The sequence below is a fragment of the Peromyscus eremicus genome, chromosome X (genome assembly GCF_949786415.1).
Source record: "Peromyscus eremicus chromosome X, PerEre_H2_v1, whole genome shotgun sequence".
Taxonomy (NCBI): domain Eukaryota; kingdom Metazoa; phylum Chordata; class Mammalia; order Rodentia; family Cricetidae; genus Peromyscus; species Peromyscus eremicus.
The window spans coordinates 85,116,533-85,142,981 of NC_081439.1; the positions used below are offsets into that span (position 1 = coordinate 85,116,533).

At 45.7% G+C, this 26,449-nt stretch overlaps 1 long non-coding RNA gene and 1 other non-coding gene across 2 annotated transcripts in view; one reads left to right on the top strand and one right to left on the bottom strand.

Moving 5' to 3' along the window:
• The window catches only part of LOC131899858 (uncharacterized), a 63,249-nt gene that overhangs the window by 3,676 nt on the left and 33,124 nt on the right, over positions 1-26,449 (bottom strand). The gene's annotated exons all lie outside the window — the stretch shown is intronic.
• On the top strand, positions 6,407-6,525 carry LOC131900256 (5S ribosomal RNA). Its single transcript, XR_009376174.1, has one exon. It is a non-coding gene; the product is annotated as a 5S ribosomal RNA (ribosomal RNA).

The window sequence follows — 26,449 nt, forward strand, 5'->3', positions numbered from 1 at the left end:
CCCCAGGCATCCCCACACCCTTGGTGGCAACATGGGTCATGGACATCAACATAGACCCTGGCTGTTGCTGACCCAGATATGACCGTAGGCCGTAGCACAGGCATGGACATCACCCTGGTCTCAGGTGGTAAGCAGGCCACCAACATCAGACCATTCATTACTGCCCTAGCTTCCTCAGAACTACCTCTTACCATAGCTCATGAACCATTCTACCTCTCTTTCTCTCCCATTTCTCCACCATATACTTGCTCACCATAATGACGCCTGACTGCCCAGCACCTGCATGTGGATGCTTCAGGCAGCCCGGACCATGAGGACCCAGGCTGCTCCATGGATCAGACAAAGTTTATTAAGCAGCTTTGTAACTATGCCAAATGACAGAGAGGGAAAATGCCTACTCATAACATCTTCATTTCCCACAGCCAGTTAAGGCAAAACAATAAAGTCCTTAAGAACAGATGTTAGAGCCAGGCCTGGGAGCACGGGCCTGTAATTCCGGCTACTTGGAGGGCTGAGGCAGGAGGATAGCACGTTGAAGACCTGCTTAAGTTCATGGTTAGCCTTTGGTAGTTAATGAGATCTTTTAGATATGGTCAGTAGTAGAGTGCTTAGGGAAAGCCATAGGTTTAACCTCCTGGAGGGAGCAGGGAGGTGACTGCTAGCCAAATCACCAGAGTTTGGAATATAGGTTTTTCCAATTACTAGTTCTGTTCATCAAATGTCTTTATCTCTATGTTCCTGTTTTATCGTTCACAAAATGACGTTAATGATGCTTATCTATCTCATAGGTTTATTGTGAGGATTTAGCAAGATAACTCACATGGTTATTAATAATGCTTACTGTATGGCTCACTGAGTATTCCTATTTCTTTTAGGGCTTGCCAATTTTTTCTGCTAGAGATCTTCAGAGATGGTACCTTTCTCCACAACTTAAATGCCCCTTCACTTCACTTTGATAGTTTCTGTCTCCAGTCCTCTTCCTCCATAGGATTCCCTATGCTGCGCCAGCCTGACCTTTGTAAACCTTATTCTGACCAGGTCATTCCTATCTAAAAACTACTGATGACTCTCCACTATCTACAAAATGTAGCCCAGAGTACTTTGATCTGATAACCAAGCTCCTTTTGGATCTGGACTGTCTTAGGGTTTCTATGGCTGTGACAAAACACCATAACCAAAAATCAACTTGGGGAGGAAAGGGTTTATTTGACTTACACTTCAGCATTGATGTTCAAAATTAAAGGGAGTCAGGACAGGAACTCAAGCAGAGCAGGAACCTGGAGGCAGGAGCTGATGCAGAGGCCATGGAGGGGTACTGCTTACTGGTTTGCTCATCATGGCTTGCTCAGCCTGCTTTCTTAGAGAACTCCCCCCCCAGCCCAGGGATGGCACCACTGACCATGGGCTGGGCCCTCTCCCATTGATCACTGATTAACAAAACAGCTTACAGCTAGATTTCGTCAAGGAATTTCCTCAACTGAGGCTCCTTCCTCTTTGATAACTCTAGCTTGTGTCAAATTGACACACAAAACTGCCTATACGAGGAACTAACTAGCCTTTCTGGACTCACCTCCTGCCAAAACCCTGTACAGCTCAGCCACATGGAAATTTTCCTTACCGTCACCTCCCTAGCTGAGTATAAAGTGCCACATGCTCCTGCTCTGTCCTTTCTGAAGCCTCTCCTCCTTTGGCTGCAATGACACCACACTGTCTTGGTTTTCCTCTAATCTCTATGTCTATTCCTTTTCTATCTTCGTCTTGGGATTCCAATTTTCCGATTACTTGATACATGTAAGGGTTTCTTAAAGTTTCACTACATATTCTGTCTGTGAATGATGGCATCTAATTTTAAGCCCATCTATGTACTTAGGACTCTCTGATTTTCATTCCTGACTTCTCTCTTAAGTTTCAATCTCCCAAATCCTGACAGATGGCAAATTCCTAGCAGTCACCTCAAGCTTAGCATGGCCCGAACTGAACTGATCTCTCCTACCTCAAACCCGCTTCCCAGTTTCCGCTCTGAATCTTCAAGGGGCATCACTATTACCCAAGCCTGAAGCTCCTCATTCTCCACATAGGTAAGGTTCCCAAATTGTGCCAACTTGCTTCTCAGTAAATCTCCCTTCTGTCTTTTCTGTCATCACCCTAGTTCTGAACTTCATCCTCTCTAGTGGGAACTCTACAGTAGACGACTCCCTGCTTCCAATTTTCCATGTTTCCAAAAAGTGAGCAACCTTTATCTAACTCCAATAACAACCTTATCATGGCACAGCCATGCTAAAAATTTCACTGGTTCCCACAGCCAAGTTAGACGAAAGGACACTCCCTCCTACTATGTCCCAGTATCTACGGTATGTGTAAGATGTGCAATGTTGACAATGAAATGCTCCCTGCCATGAAATAAGAGGACAGAGGGATAAAAACACACTAGTGATATAAGGCTTGTAACGGATATAGTTACAGAACATCATAGGAACACAAGACAGAACTCCTTGAAGACAAAGATGTATTTATGGCTTCCAAAAATCTATAACCCCATCATGAGAACTAACTGACTCAGCAGTGAATTTCACCTGAATACTGAATATATGCTCTTCTCTTGTCCTGAGCTTCCCTCTACAAAAAATAGCTCATAGTTCACACTTTAAATGAATCCAATGGATGAACTTTGGATGAAACATTATTTAAATAAACCAACAGCAAACTTTTGTTAGTGTGTTTTTTAAATGTCACAAGCAAGTAATGAACACGGAACAGATATGTGACCGAATTTTACGTTTGCTATGAGTGTAATGAAAGGGGATGGAAAAAAAAAAAACACCTGACTCAGAAGCTATACACAAGGGAAAGACACACAACATATTTGGGACATGAGACAGAGGGAAAAAAAAAAACAATTTATTTGTAACACCAGAACCTAAGAAACATGCCCTGACATGGAAACCACTGCCAAAGAAACACATTTTGTCCCTAGAATCTCAGCCAGTGAAAGAAATGTGTCCTGGCACAAGAATTAGATCCAAAAAGTAAGAAAGGCCTGTGAAAGAAACACAGTTTGCCTCTGAGATCACAGCCAGCTCTCCCTCTGACTAACCAGTGAAACCAACCAATCACAGAGCAGGAAATCATGTAACCTGACCCTGCATCCCAGAGCCAGGAAACACACACACACACACACACACACACACACACACACACACACACACACACACACACACCCTGGATCTGGGACCTGAGCCAGACAAAGAAACACTTTCTCTCTCAATGCAGCACCAAAGAAGCATGCCCTGACTCTGACACCAGTGCCAAAGACACACACTTTGTGCCTAGAATCAGAGCCAGTGAGAGAAACGTGCCCTGCCTTAGAATTAGAGCCAAAAAGCTAAGAAAGGCCAGGGAAGGAAACCCAGTTTGGCTCTGAGATCACAGCCAGCTCTGCCTCTTAGGAACTGACCTGTGCAACCAACCAATCATAGAGCAGGAAATCAGGCACCCTGAGACTGCATCCCAGAACAAGGAAAAGAAACACAGCCTGCATCTGGGACCTGAGTCTCAGAAAGAAACACTTTATCCCTAAAGCCTGCACCAAAGAAACATGCCCTGACTGTGAAACCAGACCCAAAGAAACACACTTTGTCCCTAGAATCAGAACCAGTCAAAGAAAAATGCCATGGCCTCACAATAAGAGCCAAAATGCTGAGAAAGGCCAGGGAAAGAAACACAGTTTGGCTCTGATATCACAGCCATCTCTGCCTTTAGCCAACCAGTGAAACCAACCAATCACAGAAGAGGAAATTAAGTGACCTCACCATGGAGACCAGAACCAGGGAAAAAAACACACCCTGGATCTCAGACCTGAGCCAGACAAAGAAACAATTCATCCCTAAACCCAGAGCCACAGAAACATGTCCTGACTGGTAATCCACTGCCAAAGAAACACACTTTGTCCCTAGAATCACAGTCGGTGAAAGAAACGTGCCCTGGACCCAGAATTAGAGCCAAAAAGCTGAGAAAGGCCAGTGAAAAAAACACAGTTTGCCTCTGAGATCACAGCCACCTCTCCCTCTGACTAACCAGAGAAACCAACCAGTCACAGAGCAGGAAATCATGTAACCTGACCCTGCCTCCCAGAGCCAGGAAAAAAAAATACCCTGGATCTGGGACCTGAGCCAGACAAAGAAACAATTCATCCCTAAACCCAGAGCCACAGAAACATGTCCTGACTGGGAATCCACTGCCAAAGAAACACACTTTGTCCCTAGAATCACAGACACTGAGAGAAATGTGCCCTGCCTTAGAATTGGAATCAAAAGGCTAAGAAAGGCCAGTGTAGGAAACCCAGTTTGGCTCTGGTATCACAGCCATCTCTGCCTCTAAGGAACTGATCTGTGAAACCAACCAATCACAGAGCAGAATATCAGACAGCCTGACCCTGGATACCAGAACCAGGGAAAGAAACACAGCTTGCATCTGGGACCTGAGCCTCAAAGGAAACACTTTAAACCTAAAGCCAGCACCAAAGAAACATGCCCTGACTGTGAAACCAGACCCAAAGAAACACACTTGGTCCCTAGAATCAGAACCAGTCAAAGAAAAATGCCATGGCCTCAGAATTAGAGCCAAAAGGCTGAGAAAGGCCAGGGAAAGAAACACAGTTTGGCTCTGAGATCACAGCCATCTCTGACTCTGACTAAGCAGTGAAACCAACCAATCACAGAAGAGGAAATTAAGTGAAATCACCATGGAGACCAGAACCAGGGAAAGAAACAGACCCTGGATCTGAGATCTGAGCTGGAGAAAGAAACAATTCATCCCTAAACCCAGAGCCACAGAAACATGTCCTGACTGGGAAACCACTGCCAAAGAAACACACTTTGTCCCTAGAATCAGAACCAGTGAAAGAAAAATGGCCTGGCCCCAGAATTAGAGCCAAAATGCTGAGAAAGGCCAGGGAAAAAAACACAGTTTGGCTCTGAGAACAAAGCCATTTCTGCCTTTAGCCAACCAGTAAAACCAACCAATCACAGAGCAGGAAATAAAGTGACCTCACCATGGAAACCAAAACCAGGGAAGGAAACACACCATGGATATGGTGCTTGAGCCAGAGAAAGAAACATTTTATCCCTGAACTCAGAACCAAAGAAATATGCCTTGACTTGGAAACCACAGCCAAAGAAACACAGTTTGCCCCTAGAATCAGGGCCAGTGATAGAAATATGCCCTGACAATAGAATTAGATCCAAAAATCTAAGAAAGGCCAGTGAAAGAAACACAGTTTACCTCTGAATTCAGGGCCATGTCTCCATTTGACTAACCAGTGAATCCAACCCATCACAGATCAGGAAATCACATAACCTAACCCTGCATCCCAGAACTAGGTAAAAACAAACAGACACACACACACACACACACACACACACACACACACACACACACACACAAACAAACAAACAAAAACCACCCTGGATCTGGGACCCTAGCCAGAGAAAGAAACACTTGTTCCCTCAATGCAGCACCAAAGAAACCTGCCCTGACTGTGAAACCAGACCCAAAGAAACATACTTTGTCCCTAGAATCACAGCCAGTGAAAGAAATGTGCCCTGACCTCAGAATTAGAGCCAAAAATCTGAGAAAGGCTAGTGAAAGAAACACAGTTTGGCTCTCAGATCACAGCCATCTCTGTCTTCAGCCAATCAGTAAAAAAAACCAATCACAGAAGAGGAAATCAAGTAAGCTCACCCTGGAGACCAGAACCAGGGAAAGAAACACAAACTGGGTCTGGGACCTGAGCCAGAGAATGAACAACTTTACATCTCTAAAACCAGAGCCAAGGAAAACTTGCATGACAGTGAAACCAGTGCTAGAGAAACACACTTTATATCTAGAAGCAGAGTCAGTGAAAAGAATATGCCCTGTCCCTAGAATTAGAGCCAAAAATCTACAAAAAGGCCAGGGAAAGAAACACAGTTTGGCTCTGAGATCACAGCCATCTCTGCCCCTGAGGAACTGAACTGTGAAATCAACCAATCACACAGCAGGAAATCAGGGACCATGAACAGGGAATTCAGGTATCCCAGAACCAGGGAAAGAAACACAGCCTGGAAGGGGGAATTGAGCCACAGAAAAAACAATTTATCCCCAAAGCCAGCACCAAAGAAACAGTCCCTGACTCTGGAACCACTGCCAAAGAAAAACTTTTGTCCCTAGAATCTGAGCCAGTGAAAGAAATGCCCTGGCCCTAGAATTAGAGCCTAAAAGCTAAGAAAGGCCAGTGAAAGAAATAAATTTGGCTCTGAGATCAAAGGCATGTCTGCCACTGACCAACCAGTGCAACCAAACAATCACAGAGCAGAATATCAGACAGCCTGAACCAGGACACCAGAACCAGGTTAAGAATCACACCCTGGTCTACGGCCATACCACCCTGAACGCGCCCGATCTCGTCTGATCTCGGAAGCTAAGCAGGGTCGGGCCTGGTTAGTACTTGGATGGGAGACCGCCTGGGAATACCGGGTGCTGTAGGCTTAAAAAAAAAAAAAAAAGAATCACACCCTGAATCTGGGACCAGCGCCACTAAAATAAGTTTATTCCTAAAGCCAGAATGAAAGAAGCATGCCCTGACTCTGACACCAGTGCCAAAGACACACACTTTGTCCCTAGAATCACAGACAGTGAAAGAAACGTGCCCTGATTCCAGAATTAGAGCCAAAAGGCAAAGAAAGGCCAGTGAAGGAAACCAGTTTGGCTCTGATATCAGAGCCATCTCTGCCTAAAAGGAACTGACCTGTGAAACCAACCAATCACAGAGCTCAAAATCAGGCACCCTGAAACTGCATTCCAGAACAAGGGAAAGAAACACAGCCTGCATCTGGGACCTGAGCCTCAGAAAAAAAACACTTTATCCCTAAAGCCAGCACCAAAGAAACATGCCCTGACTGTGAAACTACACCCAAAGAAACACACTTTGTCCCTAGAATCAGAACCAGTGGAAAAAATGTGACCTGGACCCAGAATTAGATCCAAAAAGCTGAGAAAGGCCTGTGAAAGAAACACAGTTTTGCTCTGAGATCACAGCCAGCTCTGCCTTTAGCCAACCAGTGAAACCAACCAATCACAGACGAGGGAATTAAGTGATCTCACTGTGGAGACCAGAACCAGGGAAAGAGACACACTTTGGATCTGAGATACAAGCCAGAGAAAGAAACAATTCATCCCTAATCCCAGAGCCAAAGAAACATGTCCTGACTGGTAATCCACTGCCAAAGAAACACACTTTGTCCCTAGAATCGCAGTCAGTGAAAGAAATGTGCCCTGGCACCAGAATTAGAGCCAAAAAGCTGAGAAAGGCCAGTGAAAGAAACACAGTTTGCCTCTGAGATCACAGCCATCTCTCCTTGTGACTAACCAGTGAAACCAACCAATCACAGAGCAGGAAAAATGTAACCTGACCCTGCCTCCCAGAGCCAGGAAAAAAAACCACTCACACACACACACACACACACTGGATCTGGGACCTGAGCCAGACAAAGAAACACTTTCTCCCTCAATGCAGCACCAAAGAAGCATGCCCTGACTCTGACACCAGTGCCAAGGAAACACACTTTGTCCCTAGAATCACAGCCAGTGAAAGAAATCTGCCCTGCCTTAGAATTAGAATCAAAAAGCTAAGAAAGGCCAGTGAAGGAAACCGAGTTTGGCTCTGAGATCACAGCCATCTCTGCCTCTAAGGAACTGATCTGTGAAACCAACCAATCACAGAGCTGAAAGTCAGGCTCCCTGAGACTGCATCCCAGAACAAGGAAAAGAAACACACCCTGCATCTGGGACCTGAGCCTCAGAAAGAAAGCCTGCACCAAAGAATCATGCCCTGACTGTGAAACCAGACCCAAAGGTAGACATTTGTTCTTAGAATCAGAACCAGTGAAAGAAAAATGGCCTGGTCTCACAATTAGAGCCAAAACGCTGAGAAAGGCCAGGGAAAGAAACACAGTTTGGCTCTGATATCACAGCCTTCTCTGCCTTTAGCCAACCAGTGAAACCAACCAATCACAGAAGAGGAAATTAAGTGACCTCACCATGGAGACCAGAACCAGGGAAAGAAACACACCCTGGATCTGAGACCTGAGCCAGAGAAGGAAACACATTATCCCTAAAGCCAGAGGCAAAGAAATATGCCCTAACTCTGAAACCAGACCCAAAGAAATACACTTTGTGCCTACAATCATAGCCAGTGAAAGAAGCATGCCTTGGACTCAGAATTAGAGCCAAAAAGCTAAGGAAAGCCAGGGAAAGAAACACAGTTTGGCTCTGAGATCACAGCCATCTCTGCCTTTAGCCAACCAGTGAAACCAACCAATCACAGAGCAGGAAATTAAGTAACCTTACTGTGCATATCAGAAACAGAGAAAGAGACACACTTTGGACCTAATACCTGAGCCACAGAAAGAAACATTTTATCCCTGAACTCAGAAACAAGGAATATGCCTTGACTAGGAAATCACAGGCAAAGAAACACAGTTTGCCCCTCCAATCAGGGCCAGTGAAAGAAAAAGCACTGGCCATAGAATTAGAGCCAAAACCTAAGAAAGGCAAGAGAAAGAAACACAGTTTGGCTCTGAGATCACAGGCATCTCTGACTTTATCCAATAAGTAAAACCAACCAATCACAGAGCAGCAAATCAAGTCACAAGACATAAGAGCCAGGAATCAGGGAAAGAAACACACCCTGGATCTGGGACATGAGCCAGAGTAAGAAACAGTTTATGCCTAAACCCAGACCAAAATAACATGCCCTGAGTCTGAATCCACAGCCAAGATAACATACTTTGTTCCTAGAATTACAGCAAGTGGGGTGGGGGTGGGGGACTGGGCTAGCCTTAGAATTAGAGCCAAAAATCTAAGAAAGGCCAGAGAAAGAAAAATAGTTTGGCTCTGAGATCACAGCCATCTCTGCCCCTGAGGAACTGACCTGTGAAATCAACCAATCACACAGCAGGAAATCAGGGACCCTGACCAGGGAAATCAGGTACCCCAGAACCAGGGAAAGAAACACAACCTGAATGGGGATTTGAGCCACAGAAAAAACATTTTATCCCCAAAGACAGGACCAAAGAAACAGTCCCTGACTCTGAAACCACTGCCAAAGAAACACACTTTGTGCCTAGAATGACAGATAGTGAAAGAAATACCCTGGCCCTAGAATTAGAGCCTAAAAGCTAAGAAAGGCCAATTAAAAAAAAATAAAGTTTGGTTCAGAGATCAAAGGCATCTCTGCCACTGACCAATCAGTGCAACTAACGAATCACAGAGCAGAATATCAGACAGCCTGACCCTGGATACCAGAACCAGGTTAAGAATCACACCTTGGGTCTGGGACGAGTGCCACTAAAAGAAACAGTTTATTCCTAAAGCCAGAATAAAAGAAGCATGCCCTGACTCTGACACCAGTGCCAAGGAAACACACTCTGTCCCTAGAATCACAGCCAGTGAAACAAATGTGTCCTGGCCCTAGAAATAGAGCCAAAAAGCTAAGAAAGGCCAGTGAAGGAAACCCAGTTTGGCTCTGAGATCACAGCCAACTCTGCCTCTTAGGAACTGACCTGAGAAACCAACCAATGACAGAGCAGGAAATCAGGCACCCTGGAACTGTAATCCAGAATAAGGAAAAGAAACACAGCCTCCATCTTGGACCTGAGACTCAGAAAGAAACACTTTATCCCTAAAGACAGCACCAAAGAAACATGCCCTGACTGTGAAACCAGACCCAAAGAAACACACTTGGACCAAAGAATCAGAATAAGTGAAAGAAAAATCGCCTGGCCTCACAATTAGAGCCAAAATGCTGAGAAAGGCCAGGGAAAGAAACACAGTTTGGTTCTGATATCACAGCCACCTCTGTCTTTAGCCAACCAGTGAAACCAACCAATCACAGACGTGGGAATTAGGTGACCTCACCATGGAGACCAGAACCAGGGAAAGAAACACACCCTGGATCTCAGACCTGAGCCAGAGAAGGAAACAATTCATCCCTAATCCCAGAGCTAAAGAAACATGTCCTGACTGGGAAAACACTGCCAAAGAAACACACTTTGTCCCTAGAATCACAGTCAGTGGAAGAAATGTGCCCTGGCCCCAGAATTAGAGCCAAAAAGCTGAGAAAGTCCAGTGAAAGAAACACAGTTTGCCTCTGAGATCACAGCCATCTCTCCTTGTGAATAACCAGTGAAACCAACCAATCACAGAGCAGGAAATCATGTAACCTGACCCTGCATCCCAGGGCCAGGAAACACACACACACACACACATACACACACACACATACACACACACACACACACACACACACACACACACACACACACACACACACACTCTGGATCTGGGACCTGAGCCAGACAAAGAAACACTTTCTCCCTCAATGCAGCACCAAAGAAGCATGCCCTGACTCTGACACTGGTGCCAAGGAAACACACTTTGTGCCTAGAACCACAGCCAGTGAACGAAATCTGCCCTGCCTTAGAATTAGAGCCAAAAAGCTAAGAAAGGCCAGTGAAGGAAACACAGTTTGGCTCTGAGATCACAGTCATCTCTGCCTCTTAGGAACTGACCTGTGAAACCAACCAATCACAGAGCTGAAAGTCAGGCTCCCTGAGACTGCATCCCAGACCAAGAGAAGGAAACACAGCCTGCATCTGGGACCTGAGCCTCAAAAGAAACACTTTATCCCTAAAGCCAGCACCAAGGAAACATGCCCTGACTGTGAAATGAGAACCAAAGAAACACACTTGGGCCCTAGAATCAGAACCAGTGAAAGAAAAATGCCCTGGCTTCACAATTAGAACCAAAATGCTGAGAAAGGCCAGGGGAAAAAACAGTTTGGCTCTGATATCACAGCCACCTCTGTCTTTAGCAAACCAGTGAAACAACCAATCACAGACGTGGGAATTAGGTGACCTCACCATGGAGACCAGAACCAGGGAAAGAAACACACCCTGGATCTGAGACCTGAGCCAGAGAAGGAAATAATTCATCCCTAAACCCAGAGCCACAGAAACATGTCCTGACTGGTAATCCACTGCCAAAGAAACACACTTTGTCCTAGAATCACAGTCAGTGAAGGAAATGTGCCCTGGACCCAGAATTAGAGGCAAAAAGCTGAGAAAGGCCAGTGGAAAAAACACAGTTTGCCTCTGAGAGCACAGTCATCTCTGCCTCTGACTAACCAGTGAAACCAACCAATCACAGAGCAGGAAATCAGGCACCCTGAAACTGCATTCCAGAACAAGGGAAAGAAACACAGCCTGCATCTGGGACCTGAGCCTCAAAAGAAACACTTTATCCCTAAAGCCAGCACCGAAGAAACATGCCCTGACTGTGAAACCACATCCAAAGAAACACACTTGGTCCCTAGAATCACAGATAGGGAAAGAAAAATGGCCTGGTCTCAGAATTAGAGCCAAAAATCTGAGAAAGGCCAGTGAAAGAAACACAGTTTGGCTCTGATATCACAGCCATTTCTGCCTTCAGCCAACCAGTGAAACCAACCAATCACAGACGAGGGAATTAAGTGACCTCACCATGGAGACCAGAACCAGGGAAAGAAACACACCCTGGATCTGAGACCTGAGCCAGAGAAAGAAACAATTCATCCCTAAACCCAGAGCCACAGAAACATGTCCTGACTGGTAATCCACTGCCAAAGAAACACACTTTGTCCCTAGAATCAGAACCAGTGAAAGAAAAATGGCCTGGCCCCAGAATTAGAGCCAAAATGCTGAGAAAGGCCAGGGAAAGAAACACAGTTTGGCTCTGAGATCACAGCCATCTCTGCCTTTAGTCAACCAGTGAAACCAACCAATCACAGAAGAGAGAATTAAGTGACCTCACCATGGAGACCAGAACAAGGGAAAGAAACACACCCTGGATCTGAGACCTGATTCAGAGAAGGAAACACAGTATCCCTAAAGCCAGAGGCAGAGAAATATGCTCTGACTCTGAAACCAGACCCAAAGAAATATACTTTGTGCCTACAATCATAGCCAGTAAAAGAAGCATGCCTTGGACTCAGAATTAGAGCCAAAAAGCTAAGGAAAGCCAGGGAAAGAAACACAGTTTGGCTCTGAGATCACAGCCATCTCTGCCTTTAGCCAACCAGTGAAACCAACCAATTACAGAGCAGGAAATTAAGTAACCTTACTATGCAGACAAGAACCAGGGAAAGAAACACACCCTGGATCTGAGACCTGAGCCAGAGAAGGAACCAAAGAACCAAAGGAATTCCTGAACCCAGAACCAAAGGAATATGCCTTGACTCGGAAACCACAGCCAAAGAAACACAGTTTGCCCCTCCAATCAGGGCCAGTGAAAGAAATATGCACTAGCCGTAGAATTGGAGCCAAAAATCTAAGAAAGGCCAGGGAAAGAAAAACAGTTTGGCTCTGAGATCACAGCCATCTCTGACTTTAGCCAATCAGTAAGATCAACCAATCACAGAGCAGGAAATCCAGTCAGCTGACACAACAGCCAGGAACCAGGGAAAGAAACACACCCTGGAATGGGACATGAGCCAGAGTAAGAAACACTTTATCCTTAAACCCAGACCAAAGAATCATGCCCTGACTCTGAAACCACTGTCAAGGTAACACATTTGTTCCAAGAACCACAGCCAGTTGGCTGGGAAGAGGGGGACTGAGCTGGCCTTAGAATTAGAGCCAAAAATCTCAGAAAAGGCCACGCTAAGAAACACAGTTTCGGTCTGAGATCACAGCCATCTCTGCCCCTGAGGAACTGAACTGTGAAACCATCCAAACACAGAGCAGGAAATCAGGGACCCTGACCAGGGAAATCAGGTACCCCAGAACCAGGGAAAGAAACACAGCCTCAATGGGGATTTGAGCCACAGAAAAAACACTTTATCCCCAAAGTCAACACCAAAGAAACAGTCCCTGACTCTGAAACCACTGCCAAAGAAACACACTTTGTACCTAGAATCACAGCCAGTGAATGAAATTTGCCCTGGCCCCAGAATTAGAGCTCAAAATAAGAAAGGCCAGTGAAAGAAACACAGTTTGGTTCTGAGTACAGGGCCATCTCTTGCTCTGACTAACCAGAGAATCCAACCCATCAAAGATCAGGAAATCACATAACCTAACCCTGCATCCCAGAACTAGGTAAAAACAAACAAACAAACAAAAATCACCCTGGATCTGGGACCATAGCCAGAGAAAGAAACACTTGTTCCCTCAATGCAGCACCAAAGATACCTGCCCTGAATGTGAAACCAGACCCAAAGAAACACACTTTGTCCCTAGAATCACAGCCAGTGAAAGAAATGTGCCCTGACCTCAGAATTATAGCCAAAAAGCTGAGAAAGGCCAGTGAAAGATTCACAGTTTGGCTCTGAGATCACAACCATCTCTGCCTTCAGCCAAACAGTAAAACCAACCAATCACAGAAGAGGAAATCAAGTAAGCTCACCGTGGAGATCAGAACCAGGGAAAGAAACACAAACTGGGTGGGACCTGAGCCAGAGAATGAAACACTTTACATCTCTAAACCCAGAGCCAAGGAAAACTTGCGTGACAGGGAAACCAGTGCTAGAGAAACACACTTTATATCTAGAAGCAGAGTCAGTGAAAAGAATATGTCCTGTCCCTAGAATTAGAGCCAAAAATCTAAGAAAAGGCCAGGGAAAGAAACACAGTTTGGCTCTGAGATCACAGCCATCTCTGCCCCTGAGGAACTGACCTGTGAAACCAACCAATCACACAGCAGGAAATCAGGGACCCAGACCAGGGAAATCAGGTACCCCAGAACCAGGGAAAGAAACACAGCCTGAATGGGGATTTGAGCCACAGAAAAAACACTTTATCCCCAAAGTCAGCACCAAAGAAACAGTCCCTGACTCTGAAACCACTGCCAAAGAAACACAGTTTGTGCCTAGAATGACAGCCAGTGACAGAAATGCCCTGGCCCTAGAATTAGAACCTAAAAGCTAAGAAAGGCCAGTGAAAGAAATAAATTTGGCTCTGAGATCAAAGGCATGTCTGCCACTGACCAACCAGTGCAACCAACCAATCACAGAGCACAATATCAGACAGCCTGAACCAGGACACCAGAACCAGGTTAAGAATCACACCCTGGGTCTGGGACGAGTGCCACTAAAAGAAACAGTTTATTCCTAAAGCCAGAATAAAAGAAGCATGCCCTGACTCTGACACCAGTGCCAAGGAAACACACTTTGTCCCTAGAATCACAGCCACTGAAAGAAATCTGCCCTGATTCCAGAATTAGAGCCAAAAGACTAAGAAAGGCCAGGGAAGGAAACACAGTTTGGCTCTGATATCAGAGCAATCTTTGCCTAAAAGGAACTGACCTGTGAAACCAACCAATCACAGAGCAGGAAATCAGGCACCCTGGAACTGCATCCCAGAACAAGGAAAAGAAACACAGCCTGCATCTGGGACCTGAGCCTCAGAAAGAAACACTTTATCCCTAAAGACAACACCAAAGAAACATGCCCTGACTGTAAAACTACACCCAAAGAAACACACTTTGTCCCTAGAATCAGAACCAGTGAAAGGAAAATGCCATGGCCTCACAATTAGAACCAAAATGCTGAGAAAGGCAAGGGAAAGAAACACAGTTTGGCTCTGAGATCACAGCCAGCTCTGCCTTTAGCCAACCAGTGAAATCAACCAATTACAGAAGAGAGAATTAAGTGACCTCACCATGGAGACCAGAACCAGGGAAAGAAACACACCCTGGATCTGAGACCTGAGCCAGAGAAGGAAACAAAGAACCAAAAGAATTCCTGAACCCAGAACCAAAGGAATATGCCTTGACTCGGAAACCACAGCCAAAGAAACACAGTTTGCCCCTCCAATCAGGGACAGTGAAAGAAATATGCACTGGCTATAGAATTAGAGCCAAAAAGCTAAGAAAGGCCAGGGAAAGAAACACAGTTTGGCTCTGAGATCACAGCCATCTCTGACTTTAGCCAATCAGTAAGATCAACCAATCACAGAGCAGGAAATCCAGTCAGCTGACACAATAGCCAGGAACCAGGGAAAGAAACACACCCTGGAATGGGACATGAGCCAGAGTAAGAAACACTTTATCCTTAAACCCAGACCAAAGAATCATGCCCTGACGCTGAAACCACTGTCAAGGTAACACATTTGTTCCAAGAAACACAGCCAGTTGGCTGGGAAGAGGGGGACTGGGCTGGCCTTAGAATTAGAGCCAAAAATCTCAGAAAAGGCCATGCTAAGAAACACAGTTTTGTTCTGAGATCACAGCCATCTCTGCCCCTGAGGAACTGAACTGTGAAATCAACCAATCACACAGCAGGAAATCAGGGACCCTGACCAAGGAAATCAGGTATCCCAGAACCAGGGAAAGAAACACAGCCTGGAATGGGGATTTGAGCCACAGAACAAACACTTTATCCCCAAAGTCAGCACCAAAGAAACAGTCCCTGACTCTGAAACCACTGCCAAAGAAACAGAGTTTGTGGCTAGAATGACAGCCAGTGACAGAAATGCCCTGGACCTAGAATTAGAGCCTAAAAGCTAAGAAAGGCCAGTTAAAATAATAAAGTTTGGCTCTGAAATCAAAGGCATGTCTGCCACTGACCAGCCAGTGCAACCAACCAATCACAGAGCAAAATAAAAGACAGCCTGACCCTGGATACCAAAACCAGGTTAAGAATCACACCCTGGGTCTGGGACCTGCGCCACTAAAAGAAACAGTTTATTCCTAAAGCCAGAATAAAAGAAGCATGCCCTGACTCTGACACCAGTGCCAAGGAAACACACTCTGTCCCTAGAATGACAGCCAGTGAAAGAAACATGCCCTGCACCCAGAAACAGAGCCAAAGGGCTAAGAAAGGCCAGTGAAGGAAACCGAGTTTGGCTCTGAGATCACAGCCATCTCTGCCTCTAAGGAACTGACCTGTGAAACCAACCAATCACAGAGCTCAAAATCAGGCACCCTGAAATTGCATTCCAGAACAAGGGAAAGAAACACAGCTTGCATCTGGGACCTAAGCCTCAAAGGAAACACTTTAAACCTAAAGCCAGCACCAAGAAAACATGCCCTGACTGTAAAATGAGACCCAAAGAAACACACTTTGTCCATAGAATCAGAACCAGTGAAAGGAAAATGCCCTGGCATCACAATAAGAACCAAAATGCTGAGAAAGGCCAGGGAAAGAAACACAGTTTGGCTCTGAGATCACAGCCAGCTCTGCCTTTAGCCAGCCAGTGAAACCAACCAATCACAGAAGAGGGAATTAAGTGACCTCACCATGGAGACCAGAACCAGGGAAAGAAACACACCCTGGATCTGAGGCCTGAGCCAGAGAAAGAAACAATTCATCCCTAAACCCAGAGCCCCAGAAACATGTCCTGACTGGTAATCCACTGCCAAAGAAACACACCAAGAAAGACAGAAGCAGGGAAAGAAACACACCCTGGATCTGAGACCTGATCCAGAGAAGGAAACACAGTACCCCTAAAGTCAGAGGCAAAGAAATATGCCCTAACTCTGAAACCAGACCCAAAGAAATACACTTTGTGCCTACAATCATAGCCAATGAAAGAAGCATGCCTTGGACCCAGAATTAGAGCCAAAATGCTGAGAAAGGCCAGTGAAAGAAACACAGTTTGGCTCTGAGATCACAGCCATCTCTGCCTTTAGCTAACCAGTGAAACCAAGCAATCACAGAGCAGGAAATTAAGTAACCTTACTGTGCATATCAGAAACAGGGAAAGAGACACACCTTGGATCTGATTCCTGAGCCACAGAAAGAAACATTTTATGCCTGAACCCAGAACCAAAGCAATATGCCTTCTCAGAAAACACAGCCAATGAAACACAGTTTGCCCCTCCAATCACGGCCAGTGAAAGAAATGTGCACTGGCTATAGAATTAGAGCCAAAAATCTAAGAAAGGACAGGGAAAGAAAAACAGTTTGGCTCTGAGATCACAGCCATCTCTGACTTTAGCCAATCAGTAAGATCAACCAATCACAGAGCAGGAAATCCAGTCAGCTGACACAATAGCCAGGAACCAGGGAAAGAAACACACCCTGGAATGGGACATGAGCCAGAGTAAGAAACACTTTATCCTTAAACCCAGACCAAAGAATCATGCCCTGACTCTGAAACCACTGTCAAGGTAACACATTTGTTCCAAGAATCACAGCCAGTTGGCTGGGAAGAGGGGGACTGGGCTGGCCTTAGAATTAGAGCCAAAAATCTCAGAAAAGGCCACGCTAAGAAACACAGTTTTGCTCTGAGATCACAGCCATCTCTGCCCCTGAGGAACTGAACTGTGAAACCATCCAAACACAGAGCAGGAAATCAGGGACCCAGACCAGAGAAATCAGGTATCCCAGAACCAGGGAAAGAAACACAGCCTGGAATGGGGATTTGAGCCACAGAAAAAACACTTTATCCTTAAAGTCAGCACCAAAGAAACAGTCCCTGACTCTGAAACCACTGCCAAAGAAACACAGTTTGTCCCTAGAATCACAGCCAGTGAAAGAAATGCCCTGACCCTAAAATTAGAGCCTAAAAGCTAAGAAAGGCCAGTGAAAGAAACACAGTTTGGTTCTGATTTCAGGGCCATCTCTTGCTCTGACTAACCAGTGAATCCAACCCTTCACAGAACAGGAAATCATATAACCTGACCCTGCATCCCTGAACTAGGTAAAAACAAACAAACAAACTACAAACACCCTGGATCTGGGACCCTAGCCAGAGGAAGAAACACTTGCTCCCTCAATGCAGCACCAAAGAAACCTGCCCTGACTGTGAAACCAGACCCAAAGAAACATACTTTGTCCCTAGAATCACAGCCAGTGAACAAAATCTGCCCTGCCTTACAATTAGAATCAAATGGCTAAGAAAGGCCAGGGAAAGAAACACAGTTTGGCTCTGAGATCACAACCATCTCTGTCTTCAGACAACCAGTGAAACCAACCAATCACAGAAGAGGAAATCAAGTAAGCTCACCGTGGAGATCAGAACCAGGGAAAGAATCACACCCTGGGTCTGGGACCTGAGCCAGAGAATGAAACACTTTACATCTCTAAACCCAGAGCCAAGGAAAACTTGCGTGACAGTGAAACCAGTGCTAGAGAAACACACTTTATATCTAGAAGCAGAGTCAGTGAAAAGAATATGTCCTGTCCCTAGAATTAGAGCCAAAAATCTACAAAAAGGCCAGGGAAAGAAACACAGTTTGGCTCTGAGATCACAGCCATCTCTGCCCCTGAGGAACTGAACTGTGAAATCAACCAATCACACAGCAGGAAATCAGGGACCCAGACCAGGGAAATCAGGTACCCCAGAACCAGGGAAAGAAACACAGCCCGAATGGTGATTTGAGCCACAGAAAAAACACTTTATTCCCAAAGTCAACACCAAAGAAACAGTCCCTGACTCTGAAACCACTGCCAAAGAAACACAGTTTGTGCCTAGAATGACAGCCAGTGACAGAAATGCCCTGGACCTAGAATTAGAACCTAAAAGCTAAGAAAGGCCAGTGAAAGAAATAAATTTGGCTCTGAGATCAAAGGCATCTCTGCCACTGACCAAACTAGTGCAACCAACCAATCACAGAGCAAAATAAAAGACAGCCTGACCCTGGATACCAGAACCAGGTTAAGAATCACACCCTGGGTCTGGGACGAGTGCCACTAAAAGAAACAGTTTATTCCTAAAGCCAGAATAAAAGAAGCATGCCCTGACTCTGACACCAGTGCCAAGGAAACACACTTTGTCCCTAGAATGACAGCCAGTGAAAGAAATGTGTCCTGGCCCCAGAAACAGAGCCAAAAGACTAAGAAAGGCCAGTGAAGGAAACCCAGTTTGGCTCTCAGAGCACAGTCATGTCTCCCTCTGACTAACCAGTGAAACCAATCAATCACAGAGCAAGAAATCATGTAACCAGACCCTACATCCCAGAGCCAGGAAACACATAACACACACACACACACACACACACACACACACACACACACACACACACACACACACCCTGGATCTGGGACCTGAGCCAGAGAAAGAAACACTTTCTCCCTCAATGCAGCACCAAAGAAGCATGCCCTGACTCTGACACTGGTGCCAAAGACAAACACTTTGTCCCTAGAATCAGAGCCAGTGAAAGAAAAGTGTCCTGGCTCCAGAATTAGAGCCAAATGTTAAGAAAGGCCAGTGAAGGAAACACAGTTTGGCTCTGAGATCACAGCCATCTCTGCCTATTAGGAACTGACCTGTGAAACCAACCAATCACATAGCAGGAATTCAGGCACCCTGAAACTGCATTCCAGACCAAGGGAAGTAAACACAGCCTGCATCTGGGACCTGAGCCTCAAAACAAACACTTTAAACCTAAAGCCAGCACCAAGGAAACATGCCCTGACTGTGAAACCAGACCCAAAGAAACACACTTTGTCCCTAGAATCAGAACCAGTGAAAGAAAAATGCCCTGGCCTCACAATTAGAGCCAAAATGCAGAGAAAGGCCATGGAATAAAAAACACAGTTTGGCTCTGATATCACGGCCAGCTCTGTCTTTAGCCAACCAGTGAAACCAACCAATCACAGAAGAGGAAATTAAGTATCCTCACCATGGAGACCAGAACCAGGGAAAAAAAAAACACCCTGGATCTCAGACCTGAGCCAGAGAAGGAAACAATTCATCCCTAATCCCAGAGCCAAAGAAACATGTCCTGACTGGGAAACCACTACAAAGAAACACACTTTGTCCCTAGAATCACAGTCAGTGAAAGAAATGTACCCTGGCCCCAGAATTAAAGCCAAAAAGCTGAGAAAGTCCAGTGAAAAAAACACAGTTTGCCTCTGAGAGCACAGTCATCTCTCCTTGTGACTAACCAGTGAAACCAACCAATCACAGAGCAGGAAATCAGGCACCCTGAAACTGCATTCCAGAACAAGGGAAAGAAACACAGCCTGCATCTGGGACCTGAGCCTCAGAAAGAAACACTTTATCCCTAAAGCCAGCACCGAAGAAACATGCCCTGACTGTAAAACCAGACCCAAAGTTACACTTTTGTCCTTAGAATAAGAACCAGTGAAAGAAAAATGGCCTGGCCTCAGAATTAGAGCCATAATGCTGAGAAAGGCAAAGGAAAGAAACACAGTTTGGCTCTGAGATCACAGCCATCTCTGTCTTTAGCCAACCAGTGAAACCAACCAATCAAGGAAGAGAGAATTAAGTGACCTCACCATGGAGACCAGAACCAGGGAAAGAAACACACCCTGGATCTGAGACCTGAGCCAGAGAAGGAAACAAAGAACCAAAGGAATTCCTGAACCCAGAACCAAAAGAATATGCCTTGACTCGGAAACCACAGCCAAAGAAACACAGTTTGCCCCTCCAATCAGGGACAGTGAAAGAAATATGCACTGGCTATAGAATTAGAGCCAAAAAGCTAAGAAAGGCCAGGGAAAGAAACACAGTTTGGCTCTGAGATCACAGCCATCTCTGACTTTAGCCAATCAGTAAGATCAACCAATCACAGAGCAGGAAATCCAGTCAGCTGACACAACAGCCAGGAACCAGGGAAAGAAACACACCCTGGAATGGGACATGAGCCAGAGTAAGAAACACTTTATCCTTAAACCCAGACCAAAGAATCATGCCCTGACTCTGAAACCACTGTCAAGGTAACACATTTGTTCCAAGAATCACAGCCAGTTGGCTGGAAAGAGGGTGAATGGGCTGGCCTTAGAATTAGAGCCAAAAATCTCAGAAAAGGCCACGCTAAGAAACACAGTTTCGGTCTGAGATCACAGCCATCTCTGCCCCTGAGGAACTGAACTGTGAAATCAACCAAACACAGAGCAGGAAATCAGGGACCCTGACCAGGGAAATCAGGTATCCCAGAACCAGGGAAAGAAACACAGCCTGGAATGGGGATTTGAGCCACAGAAAAAACACTTTATTCCCTTTATTCCCAAAGTCAGCACCAAAGAAACAGTCCCTGACTCTGAAACCACTGCCAAAGAAACACAGTTTGTGCCTAGAATGACAGCCAGTGACAGAAATGCCCTGGACCTAGAATTAGAGCCTAAAAGCTAAGAAAGGCCAGTGAAAGAAAAAAAATTGGCTCTGAGATCAAAGGCATGTCTGCCACTGACCAACCAGTGCAACCAACCAATCACAGAGCAGAATATCAGACAGCCTGAACCAGGACACCAGAACCAGGTTAAGAATCACACCCTGAATCTGAGACCAGCGCCACTAAAATAAGTTTATTCCTAAAGCCAGAATAAAAGAAGCATGCCCTGACTCTGACACCAGTGCCAAGGAAACACACTTTGTCCCTAGAATCACAGCCAGTGAAAGAAACGAGCCCTGATTCCAGAATTAGAGCCAAAAGGCAAAGAAAGGCCAGTGAAGGAAACCAGTTTGGCTCTGATATCAGAGCAATCTCTGCCTAAAAGGAACTGACCTGTGAAACCAACCAATCACAGAGCTCAAAATCAGGCACCCTGAAACTGCATTCCAGAACAAGGGAAAGAAACACAGCCTGCATCTGGGACCTGAGCCTCAGAAAAAAACATTTTATCCCTAAAGCCAGCACCAAAGAAACATGCCCTGACTGTGAAACTACACCCAAAGAAACACACTTTGTCCCTAGAATAAGAACCAGTGGAAAAAATGTGACCTGGACCCAGAATTAGAGCCAAAATGCTGAGAAAGGCCAGGGAAAGAAACACAGTTTTGCTCTGAGATCACAGCCAGCTCTGCCTTTAGCCAACCAGTGAAACCAACCAATCACAGAAGAGGGAATTAAGTGACCTCACTGTGGAGACCAGAACTAGGGAAAGAGACACACTTTGGATCTGAGACCTGAGCCAGAAAAGGAAACAATTCATCCCTAATCCCAGAGCCAAAGAAACATGTCCTGACTGGGAAACCACTACAAAGAAACACACTTTGTCCCTAGAATCGCAGTCAGTGAAAGAAATGTGCCCTGGCCCCAGAATTAGAGCCAAAAAGCTGAGAAAGGCCAGTGATAGAAACACAGTTTGCCTCTGAGATCACAGTCATCTCTCCCTCTGACTAACCAGTGAAACCAACCAATCACAGAGCAGGAAATCATGTAACCTGACCCTGCATCCCAGAGCCAGGAAAACACACACCCCACACACACACCCAGGAAAACACCCCCCCCACACACACACACACCCTGGATCTGGGACCTGAGCCAGACAAAGAAACACTTTCTCCCTCAATGCAGCACCAAAGAAGCATGCCCTGACTCTGACACCAGTGCCAAGGAAACACACTTTGTCCCTAGAATCACAGCCACTGAAAGAAATCTGCCCTGCCTTAGAATTAGAATCAAAAAGCTAAGAAAGGCCAGTGAAGGAAACCCAGTTTGGCTCTGAGATCACAGCCATCTCTGCCTCTAAGGAACTGATCTGTGAAACCAACCAATCACAGAGCTCAAAATCAGGCACCCTGAAACTGCATCCCAGAACAAGGAAAAGAAACACAACCTGCATCTGGGACCTGAGCCTCAGAAAGAAACACTTTATCCCTAAAGCCTGCACCAAAGAATCATGCCCTGACTGTGAAACCAGACCCAAAGGTAGACATTTGTTCTTAGAATCAGGACCAGTGAAACGAAAATGCCCTTGCCTCACAATTAGAGCCAAAACGCTGAGAAAGGCCAGGGAAAGAAACACAGTTTGGCTCTGAGATCACAGCCATCTCTGCCTTTAGCCAACCAGTGAAACCAACCAATCACAGAAGAGGAAATTAAGTGACCTCACCATGGAGACCAGAACCAGGGAAAGAAACACACCCTGGATCTGAGACCTGAGCCAGAGAAAGAAAGGCATTATCCCTAAAGCCAGAGGCAAAGAAATATGCCCTAACTCTGAAACCAGACCCAAAGAAATACACTTTGTGCCTACAATCATAGCCAGTGAAAGAAGCATGCCTTGGACTCAGAATTAGAGCCAAAAAGCTAAGGAAAGCCAGGGAAAGAAACACAGTTTGGCTCTGAGATCACAGCCATCTCTGCCTTTAGCTAACCAGTGAAACCAACCAATCACAGAGCAGGAAATTAAGTAACCTTACTGTGCATATCAGAAACAGAGAAAGAGACACACCTTGGATCTGATACCTGAGCCACAGAAAGAAACATTTTATCCCTGAACTCAGAAACAAGGAATATGCCTTGACTAGGAAATCACAGGCAAAGAAACACAGTTTGCCCCTCCAATCAGGGCCAGTGAAAGAAAAATGCACTGGCCATAGAATTAGAGCCAAAACCTAAGAAAGGCAAGGGAAAGAAACACAGTTTGGCTCTGAGATCACAGGCATCTCTGACTTTATCCAATAAGTAAAATCAACCAATCACAGAGCAGCAAATCAAGTCACAAGACATAAGAGCCAGGAATCAGGGAAAGAAACACACCCTGGATCTGGGACATGAGCCAGAGTAAGAAACAGTTTATGCCTAAACCCAGACCAAAATAACATGCCCTGAGTCTGAATCCACAGGCAAGATAACATACTTTGTTCCTAGAATTACAGGAATTGGGGTGGGGGTGGGGGACTGGGCTAGCCTTAGAATTAGAGCCAAAAATCTAAGAAAGGCCAGAGAAAGAAAAATAGTTTGGCTCTGGGATCACAGCCATCTCTGTCTCTGAGGAACTGAACTGTGAAATCAACCAATCACACAGCAGGAAATCAGGGACCCTGACCAGGGAAATCAGGTACCCCAGAACCAGGGAAAGAAACACAACCTGAATGGGGATTTGAGCCACAGAAAAAACACTTTATCCCCAAAGACAGGACCAAAGAAACAGTCCCTGACTCTGAAACCACTGCCAAAGAAACACACTTTGTGCCTAGAATCACAGCCAGTGAAAGAAATGCCCTGGCCCTAGAATTAGATCCTAAAGGCTAAGAAAGGCCAATTAAAAAAATAAAGTTTGGTTCAGAGATCAAAGGCATGTCTGCCACTGACCAACCAGTGCAACTAACGAATCACAGAGCAGAATATCAGACAGCCTGACCCTGGATACCAGAACCAGGGAAAGAAACACACCTTGGGTCTGGGACGAGTGCCACTAAAAGAAACAGTTTATTCCTAAAGCCAGAATAAAAGAAGCATGCCCTGACTCTGACACCAGTGCCAAGGAAACACACTCTGTCCCTAGAATCACAGACAGTGAAACAAATGTGTCCTGGCCCCAGAAATAGAGCCAAAAACCTAAGAAAGGCCAGTGAAGGAAACCCAGTTTGGCTCTGAGATCACAGCCAACTCTGCCCCTTAGGAACTGACCTCTGAAACCAACCAATCACAGAGCAGGAAGTCAGGCACCCTGGAATTGCAATCCAGAATAAGGAAAAGAAACACAGCCTCCATCTTGGACCTGAGCCTCAGAAAGAAACACTTTATCCCTAAAGCCTGCACCAAAGAAACATGCCCTGACTGTGAAACCAGACCCAAAGAAACACACTTGGTCCAAAGAATCAGAATAAGTGAAAGAAAAATCGCCTGGCCTCAGAATTAGAGCCAAAATGCTGAGAAAGGCCAGGGAAAGAAACACAGTTTGGTTCTGATATCACAGCCACCTCTGTCTTTAGCCAACCAGTGAAACCAACCAATCACAGAAGAGGAAATTAAGTGACCTCACCATGGAGACCAGAACCAGGGAAAGAAACACACCCTGGATCTCAGACCTGAGCCAGAGAAGGAAACAATTCATCCCTCAACCCAGAGCTAAAGAAACATGTCCTGACTGGGAAAACACTGCCAAAGAAACACACTTTGTCCCTAGAATCTCAGCCAGTGAAAGAAATGTGTCCTGGCCCCAGAAACAGAGCCAAAAAGCTAAGAAAGGCCAGTGAAGGAAACCCAGTTTGGTTCTCAGAGCACAGTCATGTCTCCCTCTGACTAACCAGTGAAACCAACCAATCACAGAGCAGGAAATCATGTAACCTGACCCTACATCCCAGGGCCAGGAAACACACACACACACACACACACACACACACACACACACACACACACACACACACTCTGGATCTGGGACCTGAGCCAGACAAAGAAACACTTTCTCCCTCAATGCAGCACCAAAGAAGCATGCCCTGACTCTGACACCAGTGCCAAGGAAACACACTTTGTGCCTAGAATCACAGCCAGTGAACGAAATCTGCCCTGCCTTATTATTAGAGCCAAAAAGCTAAGAAAGGCCAGTGAAGGAAACCCAGTTTGGCTCTGAGATCACAGTCATCTCTGCCTCTTAGGAAAGGACCTCTGAAACCAACCAATCACAGAGCTGAAAGTCAGGCTCCCTGAGACTGCATCCCAGACCAAGAGAAGGAAACATAGCCTGCATCTGGGACCTGAGCCTCAAAAGAAACACTTTATCCCTAAAGCCAGCACCAAGGAAACATGCCCTGACTGTGAAATGAGAACCAAAGAAACACACTTGGTCCCTAGAATCAGAACCAGTGAAAGAAAAATGCCCTGGCTTCACAATTAGAGCCAAAATGCTGAGAAAGGCCAGGGAAAGAAACACAGTTTGGCTCTGAGATCACAGCCAGCTCTGCCTTTAGCCAACCAGTGAAACCAACCAATCACAGAAGAGGAAATTAAGTGACCTCACCATGGAGACCAGAACCAGGGAAAGAAACACACCCTGGATCTCAGACCTGAGCCAGAGAAGGAAATAATTCATCCCTAATCCCAGAGCCCCAGAAACATGTCCTGACTGGTAATCCACTGCCAAAGAAACACACTTTGTCCCTAGACTCACAGTCAGTGAAAGAAATGTGCCCTGGACCCAGAATTAGAGGCAAAATGCTGAGAAAGGCCAGTGATAGAAACACATTTTGCCTCTGAGATCACAGCCATCTCTGCCTTTAGCCAACCAGTGAAACCAACCAATTACAGAGAAGGAAATTAAGTAACCTTACTATGCAGACAAGAACCAGGGAAAGAAACACACCCTGGATCTGAGACCTGAGCCAGAGAAGGAAACAAAGAACCAAAGGAATTCCTGAACCCAGAACCAAAGGAATATGCCTTGACTCGGAAACCACAGCCAAAGAAACACAGTTTGCCCCTCCAATCAGGGCCAGTGAAAGAAATATGCACTAGCCGTAGAATTGGAGCCAAAAATCTAAGAAAGGCCAGGGAAAGAAAAACAGTTTGGCTCTGAGATCACAGCCATCTCTGACTTTAGCCAATCAGTAAGATCAACCAATCACAGAGCAGGAAATCCAGTCAGCTGACACAACAGCCAGGAACCAGGGAAAGAAACACACCCTGGATCTGGGACATGAGCCAGAGTAAGAAACACTTTATCCTTAAACCCAGACCAAAGAATCATGCCCTGACTCTGAAACCACTGTCAAGGTAACACATTTGTTCCAAGAAACACAGC